Source organism: Dipodomys ordii, unplaced genomic scaffold, assembly GCF_000151885.1.
Source record: "Dipodomys ordii isolate 6190 unplaced genomic scaffold, Dord_2.0 Scaffold73, whole genome shotgun sequence".
Lineage (NCBI taxonomy): Eukaryota > Metazoa > Chordata > Mammalia > Rodentia > Heteromyidae > Dipodomys > Dipodomys ordii.
In genome coordinates, this window is record NW_012267289.1 from 9,790,806 (window position 1) to 9,802,568 (window position 11,763).

General features: G+C 37.6%; 1 protein-coding gene across 1 annotated transcript in view; it reads left to right on the top strand.

Annotated features, from left to right (window-relative positions):
- Cmss1 (cms1 ribosomal small subunit homolog (yeast)) overlaps window positions 1-11,763 on the top strand; it is a 294,024-nt gene that overhangs the window by 15,067 nt on the left and 267,194 nt on the right. The gene's annotated exons all lie outside the window — the stretch shown is intronic.

The following is an 11,763-nucleotide window of genomic DNA, read 5'->3' on the forward strand; positions in this document are numbered from 1 at the left end:
TTTTTATGGTGAGTACATATATTGTGTGAGGAAGTCCTTTACATTCCAAGTGTTGTAATGTTGTTACAAATACTATCTTTTCTTATCTATTCTTAAGATGCCTTTTTATTGGTTATAATTCTAACTTTGATTGTTTTACCTTTCTTATTTTTCTGCTTTACGTCTTACTCTGTTATCATTACCTTACTTACTGGAGATAGGTTACTAAGTGTATGAGTTGAAATTCAGTATGCAATGCCGATTCTTGGGCTATATTTTTTAGTACCTTTGGCCCAGAAAATGACGTGGTTTGCCTTCTTTAGGACACTTACTTGTTCTGGCTGTTGTATATATTTTCTTTTTAGAGTTTACCTGTATGCTTGGTATCTCTTCTTACATATATGTCATGGTGGCACAAACCTGTAATCCTAGCTACTTTGGAGATGGATACTGGGCATCAAAGGTATGGCCAGCCCAGACATAAAAGTTCATGAGACTCTATCTTAACCAATGACTGAATGACACCTGTCATCCCAGTCTATGGGGGAAGCACCAGTGGATACAATGGGTTCATGCCTATCATTCCAGAAATATAGGTAAGTAAAATAAGAGTTCACAATCAGGGTCAGCCCAGATAAAGGGAGAGCCTATTTTGAAAATGACTGGCAGGGTTAGAGCATCTCCTTAGCAAGCACAAGGCCCAGAGTTCAGACTCCAAAGCTGCTGAATAAATGAATGAATAAAAAAGGAAATGTACAAACGAACAAGCAGGCAAGCAGTTCTGTCAGATCCTTACAATGTTCTTTGGCCCTGAGATTCTGTGATTCTGTGTAAAGAAAAATGTAAGCCAGTTATGGCCACCAGTTTTATATTTTTAGCCATGTGAATGTTTTTTGAGCACTTACTATGAGCAATACGTCAATCCTCAGTAAAATGGGACAGTAGTTCTTAAACTTTAGATGCTTAGCAACAACCCAGGGCTTGGGATGATGCCAGTTTCTTGCACTGGATTTTCTAGGTCTAGAGCTGTGGAAGTCTTAGAAACCTAGGTGATTATGATGAATTTGGTCAGCGATTGAATGTGAGAAGCATTGATGTATGTGTGTGTGTGTTTAATGATAGATGATTCCTACTATGGATATTATTGTATAGAAAGTACCACATTTGTCACAAGGCAGATGAAATGCTATACTAAAGGTTCAAACAGTAGTGTTTTAGAAACACAGGAAGATTTATAAACAAGGAAGGTTTTCCAGAGAAATTGGCACTTGAGGAATGAGTAGGACTTGAATATGAGGAACAAAGGGAGAAGATCGTTGTAGGCCTAGAAATAGCCTAGTCAAAGGTACAGTGAGAATGCTCAACGGCATGTGGGAGAGTTAGCACCATATTCTGTTCAGAGCTTCAAAGGGAGATGGGGCAAGAGGTAGAGGCCATAGTAGAAAGGAGAACCACTGTAACTTGGGCACTGAGCAATCTAAGTACTTATTTGGGGGATGCTAAAGAATTGCAATGATTAGAATAGTATTTAGGATGAAAGTTTGATTAGAAATGTGATTAATTAGCTGGGTATGAGTGTCTCACACCTGTAATCCTAGTTACTTAGGAGGCTGAAATCTGAGGATTGTGGGTTGAAACCAGCACGTTAGTCCATGAGACTCTTATTTCCAATTAATCACAGAAAAAGCTGGAAGTGGTACTTTAGCCCAAGTGGTACAGCATTAGCTTTGAGAAAAAGAAGCCTAGGCCCAGAGTTCAAGCTCCAGGACTAGCAAAAGCTTAGGAAGGAAGGAGAGAAAGAGAGATGCAATTAATTAAATGTAGTAGTTCAGCTATCTTAAAGTGCCACCTGTGCTAAAGCCAAAACTGAAGTAGCAGAATGAATTGGAGGTATAGAAGATAAAGAAACAGCAGAGCATAGTGGCTCATTTGAACTGGGAAAAGCAGTGGATATAGGTTCCCAGATAGATGTTGAACCTAGGTAATGTTCAAGGTAATTGACCATCAGTAGATATGGGACACAGAGAAGGTCATGGGAGACAGAGCATAGAGCTCTGTACCTGCTAAGTTTGAAGTGGAGTTTGCATTTGGAACTGTTTGGTAGCATTGAAAGTTTGAGGATTGTCACAGAAAAATTATTACATTCAAATGGCTGAAATGGTCTGGGGGGAATGTAATTTCTCCTCACTTGCTGCCCTTCCTCCACATCCCTTTCCCAGTGCCTGAGAAATGAATTTTGTTGGGCCCACTGTATGCCCGCAAGGCCTATCTCCTACACAAGGCCACTTATTCTTACTGAGAAGAGTTTAACGAATTCTGAGAACAGCCCTTAGTTAAAACATTTCTTCCCATTTCTTGGACAATGTGCAGTAGCTAAAACATTATCCAGGTACTGATTGGCCTGGTTAGGAAAAGGAAATCCTGTCCTCTCTGCCAGTGACTTTTTTGGCTCCTTTAGCCATTACGTCTGGACAGAGTAGACAAATTACATAAATTTGCACCCTGGGGAGATTTGCCACTTCTTGGCATGGAGGCATGCAGTAAGGACAGGATGCACCCATCAAAGGAAATTTCCTTTCTCATTGAAAGTCTGAGTAAAGACTGGAATGGGGCCATAGTTGATATAAATTGTCTGAAACAAAAAAAAGCAATAATTGTCCATTGTTTCCCCAAGTTTTCTCATTATCCTTCTTAACGAGAAGATATACTTGATTTTCTAATTTTTTATAATAAATTTGTATTGTATGTATAACCAGAGGAAAGTGTTATTTGAAAGAAATGGGCTACTTCTGTATATTGCAATGACAGATGTCCTCAGCCTGATCCCTACTCTGCCCATTACTCCTTCCATGATGCCTAAAGCAACTGTCTGTCGGAGAGAAAAACAAAAAACAAAAAACCCAGCAACCCATGAAGAGAACAAATAGTAATGCATTCTTAATGAATTACGTTTGAGTTGTTTGAAGAGTGGCTGTTTTGAAGTTTTATATGTCTTTGTTAGGAAGGGGAGTAAGGCTAACTTGAAAATTTTTCTTTGAAATGGCAATTTTGATTTGGGATGCTTCCTTGCTTTTCAGCTATTGTAATTTTGAATTATAAGTAGGATTTTGAGACTGGTAAAGTCAGCCCTAATCTCTCTTTGAGCTGGGAAACTGGACAATGCTTACTAAAAAATACAACCTAGGAAACATGGCTATGCTTCTGCAAAAGTAGAAGTGCATCCAACATTGGCAGAGTTGTGGTGATTCTCTTTATGGTGAGTAAGCCTCAGTCTCTTGGTTGTCCTTTGTGAAGACCTTAAGTCATTACTTGGACTGTCAAGGCAGCCACCTGCTTATAAGCTCTGATGTTTGTGGTTATAATAGTTCTTCCATGGGATATTTCACTCACTTCTGATACTTTTTTCTTCAGGCTATCAATGGTCTGTTTAAAGGTCATTTCTTTATGATTGGCATTTGTGCTCTTTGCTTATAGAATCCTGCTTAAGAATGAAGCAGACACAGACTGTAGTTCTGGTGTTCTCTGAATAGAGTCTCCTGAAGATGAGAACATGAGGTAGTTAGTCTTGCTGTCTGTCCGTGGCTCTATCACCAACTCAGTCTTCTCAACACTTTTCTGTTTGTGTGGGGTTTGTCCTCTTGTACTCATTGCCATTTGTTTCCTAATAGTGGCTTCAGGGAGGCGGGAGAAAGTGGAAGAGAGACAAATCACTATTGCTGTGATGGTCGTGGAACTTTGGGAAAGGGGAGAGCAAGATAAGCTTTGAGCTAGATTTTTCAGTGTTTATCTCATTTTATTGGAGGAGAAATGAGAATTCAATCCACGTAGAGCAGCTTATGTGGGAGAAGCCCTGGGTATGTTGAGAGGCATTCTGAGTGTTCTGACCAAGGTGGCAGATTTCTGGAGCACAGGAGCACAAGTAGGAAATATTAGGCAACCTGTCACCATCCTTAATGGGAAGGACCAAATACAATTTATAAAGCTGCTACTGGTACTGAGGTAGCTTCTCACTATTTTGCCATGGAAAGAGAATGGAATTAGAATCATATCTCAGTTGTCATATACTAAGAGAAAGACCTGGAATTTTTCTCTAAGACTCAGGTTTTTAAATTATCCCTAAATTTGCCTAAAATCCCTAAATTTGCCATAATAACCTTTTTGTATGGTTACTGTGAAATAATATTTGATAAAGTGTTCTTTTTTTCCCCTACTCTGTTATCTCAATAACCAGAAGCCTTGTATGGGTCCACAGAATGCTCTATATTCAGAGCAATGTATTCAGTATTCAAAGATTTTAAGTCTAACAGGATTCTGCGCTTTAAGGTTATCCCTGCCTTAGCAGTCTGAATTTCAGCCACACTATATCACTCATGTCTTTGGACATGAGGTAGGAACCTGCCCTGAACCCTCTGTTCTGTGGGCTCCTCTTTGAAATGGAAGAACCCTTTGTCCTTTCTCTGTCCCAGGCTTTTGGTCTAGCTCCTGCTCACATCTGTTTATCAAATCTAGCCCATAACCCCAACCCAGCCTAACTTGTTCTTCTAAACTTTTACGTACTTACTTATATTTATATATTTCCTTGCCTGTGTTGTATAGAAGGCGAATTGGTTTATGGAATCAGTTCTAATTCAATGGATTTCAACAGGGAGTGGCTTTGCCTTCTAGAGAACATTTAGATGTATCTCAGTTGGGAGATTCTATGTGGTATTTAGTGAGTAAGAGGCCAAGGATGTTTCTAATCATCCTACAAATGAGTAAAATACCCCCATTGATTCCCCCAAAAGAAAATCAGGAATCCCAAAGGTGAAAATTTTGTTTCTTTGATGTGATAAGGATTAAAAGAAATTAATTTATAGTCTTAAGAGAAGGAAACAAATCTTTAGTAGTTTTGACATAGGAGAGACAATGAGGAAAGAAACATCATTTTTGAAGGAAAACAAAGTCAGGCTGATTGTTGTCTTTGTTGTTAATGCTCCGGCCTTATTCTTAGAAGAATTTTGCAGATAGGTGACAAAGCATAGAGGAAATTAAGAAATTCTAGGAAGTAAAAACCACGTATCACCAAGTCAGATTTCACAGTGGTTGAATGACTTGTCCAAGGCTTTGCAGCTGACTGGAAAGGCGTGAGCTAGATTTTGGTGTTCTGTTTGTCTGATGCTAGTGTGCTGTCCTCGCAGTTACTTCACTTACCTAACTCCTTGTTTATGAAGCCTTGTTAATGTACCATAGTCCTCCTTCATCTCCATCCAATTCTTAAGTAGAAACATCGTTTTGACCAAATATTATTTCTTGACCCATTTTCTTGCTCAGGTTATCAAAGACAGTGAATCTTTTGTATCCTGTAGTACTTGCCTCATTGTTGGATGGTAGTAGGTACACAGTTCAGTGTGTCATTGAACTGTCAGTGGGTTGATTTGTTGTGTCTATGTGATGCTTTGAGGAAAACATTCTGAATTCTGAGATACTACATGACAATGAGATTCTTGAGTAACCATTTGTAACCCATTTGTAAATCCACCTACATCTATCTGGAAAATGAGGAAGTTTTTATATGTCTATAAGGCCTATATTTATACATTGTTATTCCACATGACTAGTCTTTAAATAGCAAACAATTATGTGATATACATCTGTAGGTCCATCTGCTTAAGAGATATATATAGGAGAACTTAGGTTCCAGGAAAGCATGGGCAAAATTTAGAGAGACATTATCTCAAAAATAATCCATGTGTGGTGTTATGTACCTATAATTCTAGCAACTTGGGAGACACTTGTAGGAAGATTGTAGTATGAGGCTGGCCTGAGCAGAAACCCTATCTGAAAAGCAAAATTAAAGTAAAAGAACTAGGGGGGTAGCTCAGGTGGACCTAACTTAAATCTTTAGTACCATCAAAAACAGTTTCTCACAGGTGCTTCCTCCAAGATAATCATACAGGGCTGGGATGTAGCTCAGTGGCAAAGCGCTTGCCTAGCAAGTGCAATGTCCTGGGTTCGATCCCCAGTACCAAAAAAAAAAAAAAGACAAGATAATCATACAATACCATTTAGCTAAAGAGAGAAAAAGAACCCACTAAAAGAAAACTAGTTTCAGGCTTTCAAAAAATTAATCAGGTAAGTCTTATTTAGTTTGCTCTTGTTTTTGTTTGGTTTTTTGAAACAGAATCTCATTATGTCTGGCCTCAAACTTTTCGTACTATACGCTCTGCTTTCCAAGTTGGCCAATAATTTTAACAGAAATTTTAAAGTGAGACCACAAGTAAAGAGGCTTTCCCTGGGACATCTGACTATAATGCCAAAGGTTTACAAGAGTGCATTTGTTTTAGATGCATTTTTTAAATAGCAGTTAAGTACATGTTAAACCTGGTATCCTGTTGAAAGGTTGACAGATTTGTAAGTGCTGTCATGTGCAGTGTCAATTCATTATCAAATTATAAAGTACTCAGAGGTGTTAGTAAGTTGGCTGGGCTAAGGATTCCTTATTCTACATTATTTTGCATTTAAGGATCTCTTTGATGTATTTGATTGCACAAAATCCCCCACTGACTTAAAATTAAGAGTGGAAAGGGCACATTAGTTGGAAAGAAAAAGGCTTGGAGCTTAAATGAAAATGAATTTAAAGACATTAAAGTTGAGAGCTTTAGCAAACCACTGTCTTTCTCGTGTCTGCTTCACTGTGAATGGAGTCCTTTGTTGTGGTTCACTAGACTTCTCTCTGGACCATTCACACGCAGTGTATAAGTTTACGTTCAGGGCCTAGGATCTGGAAGAGAAAGTTTGTAGCTGTCAAAAGCCTGCTACAGTTCAACTAAAGACTGGGAATTACGTTTTGCCTGTTATGGAACTAGGAATCCTTCCAGACAATAATGTAATTTTTATTTAGCTTTCCAGAAAACTTGGAGAAAAAGCCCTCTGTCATTCCGACACTAGAGGGAGTAGTCATACTTCCTGGGACAGAAAGAGGATGATAGAACACATTAGCCAATAACATCAATGTAGACATTTAAAGCAATGCAATTTTAACTTTAAGATGAAAATGAAATGGGATTTTCTTAAAAATCAAGCTCTACAGAAGATGCCTTCTAGAAATTCTTGTATGAGACCTGTGGGAAGAACTTAACATTAGGAGATTCTCATACAGCTATCTTGGTTTACTTTGTGAAACACTGATCTATGAGAGTGTGTAGCATATATATTTTTTGTCTACCTTTGATTATGTTAACAATAGTAAGCCAAGTATAGGGAAATGGTGACACAAGTTATTTGAAAAGGTCTTTTCCCCATTCATCTAGTGTATTTTAAAGGAGATACATTTAATATCAAAGAAACTTCAAAAATATTCTTACTTGGAGTTATGTTTTTCTTTCTCTTTCTTTCTTTCTTTCCTTCCTTCCTTCCTTCCTTTCTTTCTTCTTTCTTTCTTTTCTTTCTTTCTTTCTTCCTTTTTCTTTCTTTCTTTCCTTCTCTTTCTTTCTTTTTCTTTCTTTCTTTCTTTCCTTCTCTTTCTTTCTTTCTTTCTTTCTTTCTTTCTTTCTTTCTTTCTTTCTTTCTTTCTTTCTTTCTTTCTTTCTTTCTTTCTTTCTTTCTGTCGGTCATGGTGCTTGAACTAGCACACTACCACTTGAGCCACAGCACCACTTCCTGTTTCCTGGTGGTTTATTGGAGATAAGAGTTTCACAGCCTTTCCTGCCTGGGCTGGCTTTGATCCTCAGATTTCAATCTCCTGAGTAGCTAGGATTAGAGGCGTGAGCTACTGGCACCTCTGGAGTTATTCCAATCACTAAAACAATCATAAAGTCCTTAGGCTAAAAGTATATTTAGCATATATACAGTTGATATAAAAAAGTGTGTTGATATTTCAACCAATATAAGTCATATAAACCTTAGCCTAAAAGAGTTTGAAACTTGAAAAACAAAAAAACCTCTTCTAAGACTGTCTCAGAGTGCCCCTAATTTTATTCTTTGAGTATTGTATTCTCTGAAGACTCCATACCTAATATTGTGACATTATACAATATAATGTTAGGGATGCTCCAGATAGAGTATAATCACCTTTGATCACTAGAACCAAGTACAGATTGAGCTTCTGAAAATCTGAAATCCAAGGTAGACATGGTAGTGCAGGCCTATAATCCCAGCACTCAGAGACTGACACATCAGTTCCAGGCCAGCTTGGGCTACAAAACAAGTTCAACCAACCAACCAGAAACAACAACAACAACCATCTGAAATCTGAACTTTTTGAGCACTTACATGCAAATACTTATTATAAGTAGAAAACTCTGTATGTAAAAGTTTCATGAACAAGATCATCTTAAAAACTTGGGCTGGGAAGGTAGCTCAGTGGTAGAGCACTTGCCTTGTATGCATGAGGCCCTGGGTTCGATTCCTCAGCGCCACATAAGCAGAAAAAAAAGCCGGAGGTGGCGCTGTGGCTCAAGTGGTAAGAGCGCTAGCCTTGAGTTGAAGAGCTGAAGGACAGTGCCCAGGCCTAGAGTTCAGGCCCCACAACTGGACTCCCCCCAAAAAAATTTGCATAAACTTACCTTCAGACTAAGTATATAAGGTATATTGGAAATCTAAGTAAATTTCATGTTGAGACTTAGATCCCATTCCTAAGATATATCATACTTCTGTAAGTATTCCACTACCTTAGCCCCTCCAAAAAATCTGGTCCCAGCCATTTCAGATGGTTATTCATACTGTATGGAGATCCTTTTATATCTGTACTAATACACAATGTCCTTATAATAAGAATGATTTTCTTTTTCTTATTTTGATGATTTATGATGATTTTTCTTTCTTTTTTCCTCCTCTTCTCCGTTTTTTTCCCTTCCCCTCCCTCCCTACCTGTCTCCGTCCCTCCCTCCCTCCTTCCCTTCCTCCCTTCCTCCCTCCCTTTTGTTCTTTTTCCTCTGGTTTGAACTCAGGACCTCATACTTTCACAGCAAGCTCTGTTTCGCTTGAGCTATGCTCTCAGCCCTTTTTACTTTGGCTGTTTATTAGTGGTCCTAGGTCTTAAACTCAGGGCTTTGAGTTTGCTTAGCTTCTTTGTTGCTCAGCTGGTGTTCTACCACTTGAACCCCACCTCCATCCCTGATTTTCTTTGCTATTTATTTAGAAGATAAAGTCTCATGGACTTTTATGCAAGGGCTGGCTTTGAACCATGATTCTATGGATCTTAGCATCTGAGTAGTTAATATTTGGGCAGGAATCTCTGGTGTCTAAATGCTTTGGTTAATTTTGAGATAGGGTCTTGTGGTTTTGTCTTAGCTGATCTGGACTGTAATCCTGTTTATATCTCCAATCACTGCTGAAATAACATACATGCACCACCATACCCCTTTTTTCCCCAAGGCTAATCTTGAACAGTAAATGTTCAGATTTCTACCTACTAGGCTCCCAGGTTGCTGAGGACTACAAGTGCGATTTAACATTCCTGGCCTGCCATTGCTTTAATGTTTTTTTCTAGGGAGTAGGGGACAGGATCCCACTTTACCGAAGACTGACCTAGAATTCCATATCCTTCTCAGCCTCCCTATTGCTAAGAATATAGACATATGCCAGAATATTTGGCTTGCCATTGGTTTTTTAAAAAAAAGAATATGGTAAAACATTCAAGTATGCATAGTATGCTACAGCTCAAAGAATTAATGTTTTGTAGCACTGTAAAGAAAATAAAATTTGGTTCTAAAATTGGGACTTTGGCCAATGAAAGAAAGATAGAAGAGATATTTTCAGTGTCACTTTCTCTCTTTCTAGTTTGGACTAAGAGAGTTTTTACAAGTCTACATAAAAAGGAAGTTCTATAATCTGTAATCTCTGTCTCAACAGACATGTACATACATCCATGCACACACAGAGACACAGAAGCAAGTTAACTAGAGGCCAAAAATCATTTGTCAAAAATCTATGTCATTTTATAGATAATCTTATAGTAAAAGGAAGGTGCTTTTACAGGAATTTACCTGTCTTCACTATGAGTGTTAGTCAGGGACACTGTCAGTAAACTAAATGTAATCTTTTAATTTGACAGCCTCCTGAGGTTTATTTTAGTACTTATTATTAATTATTACGTGGACAGGATCATCCCAGCAATGGGACTCTAAAAAGAATTAAGTCTTGAAAATTCAGTAAATTTCTAGTTTAGAAGCTAGATTAACTGTTTAGGAAGCCTATGTATAGTTTAGATCTGGAACAGAGAATAAAATGAGAATTTGTGTATTACAATCATGAAACACAGGATATGTGTTAACTTTGCATTGAAGAATTGCTTTGGCTAACATAAGATAAGAAATTGAATCTTTGCAAAACAGTTGGGCTGATGAATAGCCAGAGTTCCGTAACTGTTAGAGTACACCACGAGTAGATTGCCATTCTGCTGCTCCCAATACTTCATACATCCAGGGGAATCATTTGGCAGTGTTTTTGCCTTTTCAGCCATTTCCCCAAAGTGCCATGCAAACATATTTTCTGTCTGTGCCATTGTATAACAAAACCTCGAATTCTAGGACCTTATAATTTTATGATCAGTTGATCTACGCCCCCCAAATATTGTAAGTACCTTGTCTTGATTATTGACTAGAAAAAGTGCTCTGCAGCAGCATTTTTGATGTCTGCTTTGAAAGTGCTAAAATGAAGTAGGTAATTTCTTGTGGATTTCTAGCTTAAGTTGATTTTAAAAATACTTGAGAAAAACATTTAGACTATCAAGTATTTTGTAATATAGTTGGGTCACTGGTTGCCAAGATAATTTGTTTAAACAGAAGCTTTCTAATTCCTCATCAGCTTCAGCTTTATCCACACTTATTCAGTGATGATGCAAGCCCACAGCATTGGTGTTGCAGTTCATTGCTATGGAAGTGTTTCTGTCAACAAATCCTTGCATTGCTATCATAAAATTGATTTTTCAGGGACAAGGAAGATAATTGTGAAAGTTTCCATTTATCCTTGAAATAGCTTCACAGTTTGCCTGAATGTCTAGGTAAATTGTTTTTAAAATTAATAACTGGCAATAAAATTGACCACATTAAATTAACAGTTAAGAGGCTGGAAAAGGAAAATAGCAGTAAGCTACTTTGAAATCATCTTTATGGAATGTAACTTGGGAACCAGATTTGTAATTTAAAATGTTCCTCTTAAGGCTGTTTGCTGCTCAGAGAGTCCAGGAGTCTAGTGTCAGAATTTCTAGGGTGCTCTGGCTGACTTTGTCTCCCCTCCCTTTTAAAAGGCATAATAATCAGAAGAAATTCAGAGTATCTTGCTTGTCCTTGAAGACAATGTATTTTTTAAAAATAAGCCTTTCCTATAAGTTGTTTTTATAATAACCTTGGGCTTTTAGTTGCTTGTTAGGTTTAAAGATACAAAAAAAAAATACTTACAAGCAGGGTAAGGTAGCCTAGCCTACCGTAAGTAATCTAAACTATTCTTGGAACCAAATAGGAAAAGGAAGTAAGAGTGACACTTGTTTTGAAGCAGATGTTCAAAAGCTTACATCATTGTGATTAATTCCAGGTTTGGATATGTGTTCTATGGGAATTTGAGATGAAATACAGGCAACTTGTATTTTGAAGTATTTTTTTCTGACTTCATATCACATTTTAAAGCTTCTACATCAGCTTTTATATGCTCACTAAAAGCAAATTATCAAATATTATTTGATTATTAGCAAACATTTACTAACTTCCTTACAAATATGTTAAGCCTTGTGCTGAGTGCTATGGATCTGAATGTTGAAATGCATTTCAAGAATGATGTTGGGCTTGTCTTGGGATATTTTATGGTTCA